The sequence below is a fragment of the Silene latifolia genome, unplaced genomic scaffold (assembly GCF_048544455.1).
Source record: "Silene latifolia isolate original U9 population unplaced genomic scaffold, ASM4854445v1 scaffold_311, whole genome shotgun sequence".
Lineage (NCBI taxonomy): Eukaryota > Viridiplantae > Streptophyta > Magnoliopsida > Caryophyllales > Caryophyllaceae > Silene > Silene latifolia.
The window spans coordinates 125,510-135,353 of NW_027413247.1; the positions used below are offsets into that span (position 1 = coordinate 125,510).

Genomic DNA, 9,844 nt, shown 5'->3' on the forward strand with positions numbered 1-9,844 from the left:
AGTCCATGGTGAGGACATGAGCGACAAATACCTTTGAACCGCTCCCAAGCTTCATACAAAGATTCTTCATCCCTTTGCTTAAAACCCGTAATTTGAGCTCTTAGCATATTGGTCTTTTCCGGTGGGTAGAATTTTTTGTAGAAAGCTAGAGCTAGCTTCTTCCAAGAATCTATTCCAAGGGTGGCCTTATCAAGGCCCTTCAACCATTGCTTTGCGGTGCCGATTAACGAAAAAGGAAATAAGACCCATCTTATTTGGTCTTGAGTCACGCCCGTTTGAGAGATAGCTTCTCAATAATCACAAAATGTTTCCATATGAGAATGAGGGTCCTCACTAGGCATTCCCCCGAATTGGCTCCTCTCAACTAGTTGAATGAAGGCGGACTTGGCAATAAAGTTTCCGGTAAGATGTTGTGGGGTAGGAGTACCATTTGGTAGATCCTCCTCGGTGGGTATAGAGTGTGACGAGAATTTAGGCATTGTAGGTGGATTTTGTGTGGTATTGTTTAATGGGTTCTCTCCTCCTTCTATTGCGAAAGGATTGACAAACTCACTAGTGGGTTGAACAACTTCACCAACACCTCCCAAATTCCTCCTAACAAGTCTCCTATTATTCGTCAAGGTTCTTTCGATTTCACGGTCAAAAGGTAACAAATCTCTTTGTAACCTTCTAGACATGCAAAATATCAAACAACTAGAAAACAATTAGAACAAACCTTGAGGAGTTTTACTTCCCAAGGTGAAAAAGACACAACTAAAAACAATAAAAGAAATCTTAAATCAATTAAACACCGTCCCCAAGAACGGCGCCATTTTTGATCGGAGCCATTTCGTGTTCACAATTAAGCATATGTGGTCGTTGGTCAATGGTCGATACAAAACACAATTTATACTTCACAAACAACTCTACAATTAGTAAAGAGGCAAGTAAAGGTCGGATCCCAAGGGACGGGTATTGAAATGAAGATTCTATTGTAACTAGTGGTGTCTAGGGGTGTCACAAATTGGGTTGATGTAGAAGGTTACTAAACTAAAATAGCAATGAAAATAAACTAACAAGGTAAATAAAATAAGGGGTGTAAACAATTGATTAAAAGCACTAGGGTGTCATGGGTTCATAGGGGAATCATGGGATATGATCATACAAACATGTTCTCAAATTATAAGCAAGCAATTATTGTTGTGATGGATCGAGTTGGGTTATATCTTACAATCCTAGGAAAGTTTGGGTCCCGGAGCCGAATCTCTTGGATTGTACAACACCTACAAGTCGACTTAATCTTCCCTACTTAACACATGCATGGTCTAACAAGACTCGAGTTGGGTTATGTCTTACAAGTCAAGTTGAAAGGATAGAAGATGATAGTAAATGCAAGGATTCATAGGCTTAGCATTTCATCAAATATAACATGTGCATGTATTAAGATCAAAACAAGCAAGCAAATAAGATATGAAAGCATATTAATTTAAGCATGAATCATTCCCCATGTTGGTTTCCCCTAATCACCCATTAAACCCTAGCTAAGAGACTACTCACTCATTATCATATTGATCATGCTAGAAAGGTTGTCAATCATACTAACATAATGAAACATGATGAATAAATGAAAGTAATTAGCAATAATTAAAAAGGGATTAAGAGATTATACCTACTAATGATTCCAATAATAAAGCAAGAATAATAGAAGTACTTGAATCCTAGATTGAGAGGTTGTCAATCTCCCAATAATAACCCAAATAATCTTCAATTACCCAATATAAAGTAAGAACAAGAGAGAGATTAAAGAACTAAAACTTGGATTAACACTTGATTAATATTTGATTACAATATTGAAGAGAGATTTGATTGATATTAACTACACTAATTATTGATAAGAAGAACATGCTCCTCTAATTAGACTAATGGGGTATTTATAGTGAAAATTAGGGAGGATGCATTAGGGTTAACTAAGGGCTAAACTAGTAATTACACTTTTTAAGTTGAGCAAGGAGCCTCCGGGATTATCCGAGAGAAGGGCTTCTCTTATCGATGCTTGAAGAATGAAAACGTCTTTGTCGCGATCCGTGCGGACGGGAGTCGGGGACGGCCGGATCTGGGCTGAAGGATCCGAGCGGATTCTTGGGCAAGACGCTCGGATTGGCGAGGGGAATCCGAGCGGATTCCTTTGCGGGACGCTCGGATTGGCGAGGACGGACGGATTCTCTACAATCCGTTCGGATTGTAGTTCAAAGAACTTTCCTTCTTCTTTTTTTCTTCCTTTTCTTCATGAATTCCTTGGGGATTTCCTTGGGGACTCAAGGATCCTTTTCTCAACAATGCTCTTCTACTATGCTATGTACAAAGGCCTTCTAGTCTTGTTTCTCCTTGATGCTTGGTCATTGAATATGATCAATTTAGCCTTGTTTTGCCATGAAAATGCAAGATTCTTACTCCTTTCCTACCAAGGGATCAAAATCTCAAAGAATATGCAAAACAAAGAACTAAAGATAAGAAATGACCCAAATAGGCACTAAAAAGCATGGAAACAATGGTAATTCGGGGGCTAAATATGCGCCAATTATGGTCGCATCAGCATTATGCCCCAAACTATGACAGTCAATACACTTAAGAGGTTTCCACTCATAGTGTACAATCTGCCTATGCCTTACATCATTCTCATCAATAAACCCTATAACATTAGGAAAATTCTGTCCCATAGAAACCTCAATCATAACCCTGGCATACCTAAGGTAAGATTTAGTCTGAGTAGCAGTATCTAGTCTCACAGGTTTCCCAACCAGGCTAGCAATTTTATTCAGAGCCAAACCCCATAATTTATGGTCCAACCCATAAAACCGTATCCAGATAGGGACCACATCAATCTCAGATTTAATCAGCTTAGTTTCAGGTACCCATTCCTTGACAGTTAGAGGTTTATTGGCAAAGAAAACAGGACCTGATCTTAGGACAGTTTGTTTCGTGGCTTCAGACTTAAATCGAACTAAACATATACCATTAGAAAGATAAGCAACATTATCAATATCATGAAATTTCCATATCCTGCGCACAAAGCCCCCTAAAGCATAACCTGGAGGATTTGCACCCAACACATATCAATAAACAGATGTTGACCAGTAATCAAGCTCTTGCTTAACATCATCCAACTCTAGTTTAAGCATTACCTGCTCAGAACCATTCGAAGATGAGGATTTACACGTTGATTTATCCACATGTTCCCAATTCTCTTCATGATCAGACTCCTCCTAAATAAGATTCATCTCTTTGTTCAAAGCAAACGCATGAACCTCCATCTCCGGCATGATCGGAACATCATTAACCTGACTCGTAGAGCCAGTTTCAACTACAGGATCCTCACTCAGATTATTATTATTTGATATACTACTACTATTTTGTGGAGAATTATTAATACTATCTGATGAACTAATATTTTTTGGATTTTTGATTATTATTATTATTAGCAGATTGAATTTTAAGAGTTTCCTTTTTCCGAGCCATTGCTGAAATCAAGGAACTTGAGCTTATTTCTAACAAATTTGCAAGTAACTAGAATCAAGGCTAAGTGTGTAAGCAAGATGGGCCATGGTAGGATATTATGGAAATGACAAATCCAAGTATGAAGAAGTGTGAAGTGGGTTAATGTACAAATGAAATCACAAATGAAGCCCAAATTAAGAAGTCCACACGAACTCAACATGGGATGCTCAACGTTGAATGCTCATGGGATGCTCAACTTTGGATGCTCATGGGATGCTAAATTGTGTGATTAACCGGAGGCTTAAAGATGGGATTAGTGGCTCACATTGGATCCCCTTGGCAATTACTCAAGAATTGAAGAAAAATTAAGGGTGTGCTTAGGATGACATTTTGGATTCCTTTGCAAATTTTACTCCCTTATTCTTATATAAAGGGTGTTGATCAACACACTTCTTACACACCTTTTTCCACACAATCCCTATTACATTCTAGTTCACAAAATCCTCTAAATTTCAGATTAGTTTTAGTCATTAGGTTAGGTTTAGATTAGTTTAGTTTTTATTTATGTTGTTTATATTTCCCTTTAAACATTTCAAGTTATAATTCAATTACAAGTTATTTACATTTCATTCCTTGTTCTCATTTACAAGTTCTTCCATTATCATGGTAATTTCATTTCTTTCATTACTTTTATTATTCATTTATCTTTAGATAATTTACATTACGTTCGAGTAATTTTCTTAGTCTAGGGGATTAAGGAAGCCATGCTAAATAACTAATCACAATTGTTAAATTGAGATGTCACGATATTAAAATAGTTTCTATCACATGTTTGCATCGTCACGTTTAGTCTTTGTTTAAAGGCTTTATTCATTGATTAAGTTTTTTAATTCGTTCTATAGTCGAGAGGCACGAAATTGAATTAGACTAAGCATGCGTAGTAGGACGACTTAGTCATAAACGAGAGTTTCTCTAGGACCCGGTCTATGGTTGACACTAATATCGATAGGTGGGTGTCTCTAAGCCTAAACAATTTATCTTTATCAATGCATTTCTAAATTAACACGACTAATTAGTAATTTGCATGTGTGACCCGATTTCCCTAGACGCTTTCTTTATTATTTTTGGAAAAAGTTATCATTTCATTTTAATGAAAAGAAATTAAATTTGAAAGACTAACACACTAAAGAGCCATGGTGACTATGCTGCCGAGCAGCCATAAGATTCTGACCCTACCTATGAACATAAGGTAGATATAACAAGACTATGATAAGTGTACTTGACTTTGCTAAAGAAACGAACTAGGACATGGTGCTTGATGCTTTGGACAATGGTTTGCACACACGAATACTGATGTTGAAATAGTCTAGCATTCCTTTCCCTCCATAGCTGGTAGGTAGTGGCAGCCAACATGACCTGAAACCAGACACTCCTCCAGGTAGCTCGGCCCCTAGCAGTACTAATACTTGTCAACTCTAGTTCACGATCCTGAGCTTGCCGAGCAATCCTCATCCATTTCAGTAGGGCATGCCACACAGCATTAGAGAAGGGACAAGAGAAAAAGTGATGAGAATGGGACTCTTCCTGGTGTTCACATAGACATCATCTATTTGCTAACTGAAAGCCTCTTTTCTGCAGGTTAGGGAGGGTAGCAAGCTGATGTTGCATAACCAGAGAGCAGATTATTTTGTGTCGAGGGAAAATTGCTGAGTGAGAAAGACCACTGGTCCAAGGTCCAGCAGGAGCAACATCTCTGAAGTATACGTAAACATCTCCAATTTGGAGTTTTTGACCTCTAATCCAACTACCAAGCCTCTGAGATGCATGGAATGCCCCCCCAGCCCTGTCAATAAGAGCATTTCTAGCAGCAAGAATGCCCTTGAAGCTGGATGAGAAGTGATCCTTAACCTGGATTGACTAGATATCAGACGATTTCAGGGTATATAATTGATGCCACTGAGCCCAAAGCCACTCAGGAGGAACAATAAGCTTCCATAACCATCTGAGAAGGAGAGGTATGTTCCAGGATCGAATATTTTTGATGTTGAAACCTCCTGCACTCCAAGTTGAACAAATACTTTTCCAACTCTTGAAAACCATTTTCCTGCCATTGTTAGAAGTTCCCAAAAAAAAAATATTTGCAAATCCTGTTAAGATTCTGAGCCACTTCATGAGGGAGAAGAACACTAGAGCACCAGTAATTTTCCATTCCAAAGACTACTGATGAGTTGAGCTTTATTTATTATTGCTTTCATTTTATTTGTATAACCAACCAACCAACAACTGATAAACCGACCTCGATAGAATTCAATCCATAACATCTTGTTTTGCAAACTCCCGTCTCCTTGTGGTTCGACCCCCTATTACTACATTTATTTGTGTTTAGGGAATTTATCTTTGCATATGTGTGCGATAGCCTATCAAATTTTAGCGTTGTTGCTGGGGAGACGGTTTTGTTTGTTATTAGTTGTTGAATTTTATCCTATTTTATTTTGTCCCGGGGAACACTTGTTCCTTGGGATATTTCTCACGGTTTTCTTGTAGTTTTAGTGCATTTTTTAGGTGGTAAAACTATCTCAAGGGGATCCTCATATCCGTCTAATGGGTGTATTTCCTTTCCTGCAACAACAAAACCAACCTTTTCATGACTATTTGTCCTAATTTGACGAATACGTTAATCATATTGCTTCTCTTAGATTCATTTACAATGAATATGAATTGGGTCAGGTTGTGCTTGACGGAATGGACTCCGAGTCCCGTGATTTGGCTCTTTACATAAGTTGTGAGAGTCTTTACTACAAGAGTGCGGGGGAGCTTTGGGTTTTCCTAAGGTTTATGGCCGACCAGTGTCGGGAAGTAGCTCGTCAAGAAAATTTAAGGCGTGTCGCAGAAGAGCTCACAATGCTTACTCAAGTTTATTTGGAGCAACAAGCGTCTAAAGCCCGTTCCTTAAAAAGGCTCGAAGACATGCTCACAGAAATGCGAGAAGGAAATGAGCGATTTATCGAAACTTCTACTCTCCCACCTTCCCAATGTGAGTCTTTTGCCCCTAATAATTTATAATTATTGGAAGATGATGATGATGGTCAGAATTTTTCTTTTGAAATTCCCCTTAACATCACTCCAATTAACCATTTAGAGACTCATATTAATGACATTGACCTTGTAGTAGATAACTCCCATGACATGGATGTTGTTGGGCCCGATTTTAATGACATGGATGGGGTTTCACCCGAACCTTTGGAAAACTTTGAGAATCCTTTCACGGAGAACGCAGTTGACTCAATTGTGGTTGATGTGGGACTTCGCGATGAGCTCATCAAGGATAAGTGGGAAGAACCGACCATTTTCAATGAGACCCACCTCCTTGCTTCTTCATGCCACAAATTTGAGACCATATATGATGATAATTTGTGCACTAACGATTTATTTCATGGTCTTAAGCATGACGCTCCATCTCTTACTGACGAGTGGAGTAATACTGTGGTTGTTTTTGAAGCCTCACCTACGCATTTTGATAAGATTTTTCATCTTTATCCTTTGATCTTTTATGCGTTAATCTTATCAATTGCGTATATATGCTTTTGTATTGCCCATGCACAGGTATATGATCGGCTTCTAAGGGCATTGATTTATTTTTTAAGGAGGACAAAGGCCACAACGTTCGAAAAATAGGAATCTAGCAAAACTTAAAATTTGCGCTTCTTGGGAGGCAACCCAAGCTTTTATTTATTTTTGTTTTTAATTTTCCGCAATTTAATGTTTTCGTAGAATTAGAAATAAACTTATTAGACTTGACAGTGTTTATTTTTGTGGTTTGTAGGTGAAAAATGAAGAAAAGGAGTCTCGATGAGGTTATGCACGCTTCCCCATGCACGAAATCCCGTTCGGGGTCGTAACTGTTGGAATATGTGTCCTCCGACAATAATGCGATCACAACTGTCGATCATGATGATAACATGTTTAAGTCTCAATTTAAAGAATACAATTGGGATAATATTTTACTGTCAACTGGTCCACACATATCGGTAATGATTGGCTGACTAGAGTTTGACATTACTGTCGTGCGACGGTGGTGATCAGTTGATCCTCTTAGGTCATACCTAAAGGGTAACACTCTTAATTGATTATTTAATTGATCGTATGACGATACGGGTTAATTAAATTACTTAAAATTGACGGACGATTTTGGAAGTAATATTTGCGTATCTCATTATAATTTGATTAAATAAGATACGGTCTAAGTGATCGAATTGTTTTATTACTTAGATGAAATTATTGTTTAAGGAAACAATTGCATTTGAATGAATAATTAATTATAAATACAATATGTTGTGATTTATAATTGGTAAAATATTTTGGTACAAGTAATTATGAATTACTAAGTCAATTTTGTATATGACGTATTTTTATTAATGCGTTGATTTTTAATATGTTAAAAATACATAACAATTTTACATGACATGTGACATGTGACAAATTGACAAAGTTAAAATGGAATCCATTTTATCTTAATATGGACCGAAATTAGTGGGAGTATTAGGAAAATATTATGTTAAACTAAGTGGTAAACATAATCATTTTTTCCTAAACCTAGCCATGCAAACCTAATGCTTCTTGTGAAGAGCACCTTGCTCATGCATTGGCCCTTTGAACCCCTCCCTCTACCCGGTTTTGTGAAAGGAAAAACCATGGGTTTTTCCTCTAATTTTTGCCTTATACACTACTTCATATTTTTAGTGCATTATTCATTCTATACATCCATCTAAAATAAGAGTTTTAGAGAGATAAAATTCTTCCTCTTTCTCCCTTCTCTTAGCCGAAATATTAAGAGAACAAAATAATATTTTGGTCAATTTTATTTAAATTAATATTGTTCTAGTAATAATAATATTAATTTTATTAAGAGATTAACTTGGGTATTAATCCTTGGGAGGGATTCTACACTTGAATCCTTGTTCATCCAATATTTGGAGAGCTCAAGAACAAGTGAGTAGTAGAACTCACTTCTGCCCAAAAATCCGAAATATCAATGTAAGGGTTGATGATTTCTTCCTTATTTTTATTATCGTTTGCATGCATAAGATCAATGTTTAATTTTATGACTAAATTATATCATCACATATATGAATATGTTAAATAATGAGATATAGATTTCTAACAAGCGGTATCAGAGCCTTAGGTTGTTTGCATGCAAATCGGTTATAGTTTTTCCGAGTTATACGATTAACATATAAAACTTATAAATTTGTGTTATTATGATATATCACGAAATAAATTATGCATGTTAAAGTTTCTGGTCCTAAAATGTATTTAGGATATTTTGGTTAATTTATGGATTTTTATTGTTCATCTTATAAAATAATGGCATTAAAAATGTGATTTTAGGATAAAAATGTCATTTTCGGACTAAAATTAGCTAAACTTCGAATTTCCAGAGATTTTTGGATATGTTTTCACATATATTATTTTTAGATGACCTGTAAATTTTCAGAATTTTTGGAGTTTTTATGCTCGAAATATGGATTTTTCATGATAAAAATCGAATTTAAATGAAAAAATGGGTTAATATGAGATAAATTTCGAATTTGGTCATAAAAATTTAGTATGTTGTCACATGCAATTTTAAAAGATGTGTTTAAAATAATAGGCTATAATGAAGTCTTTATGCATGATTTATGAATTTTTGATTAAAAATAGCATAAATAGTGACTTTAATTAGTGAATAATTGTTAAAACATACTTCATGACTTAGGAAAAACGTCACATGTTGCATTTTATTACCTTTTTCAGATATAAAATTGAAAAGTTGATAAATATAATTTTTCTCATGTTTTTATGATTATTATTTGATAAATCCGATAAACCGCAACATTGTTTTTCCCGATAAATTTCAAAATTTTTTAACCTAAGTTTTTGAACATTATGAGTGTCATGGTATTTTCCCAGAATGTTCATGAGTTTAAATTTCAAATTTCAAATTTATTTGAAATTTTTATGATTTATTTGGAGTTTATAGCATTTTATTGTAATTTTGAGTCCATTAATGAACAAATTTAAGAAATATAAGTTAATTATAGTCAATATGTTAGTGGAGACTAATTTTGAGTCCTAAGTTGGTTAGGGTAATTAACTTGTGCATAAATATGATTTTATGTAATTTATTGTGATTTTAAAAGGTTGAATCACGCAAATCCGTAAAAACCGTTTAATATACGATATTGGCTCCTGAAAGGCGATTTAGCATACAATTGGGCATGTTCATACATATTATAATGCTGCATTTTATTTATGATTGTCATAATTTTATTTTATGTAATTTTTGAATTATGTAATTTTACTTAGTATGGCCTTAGTTTTTAATTGGTAT

At 35.5% G+C, this 9,844-nt stretch overlaps 1 non-coding gene across 1 annotated transcript; it reads left to right on the top strand.

Annotated features, from left to right (window-relative positions):
* Window positions 1-107, top strand: LOC141639246 (small nucleolar RNA R71). The gene has a single exon (XR_012542438.1). It is a non-coding gene; the product is annotated as a small nucleolar RNA R71 (small nucleolar RNA).
* Window positions 108-9,844: the final 9,737 nt, after the last annotated feature.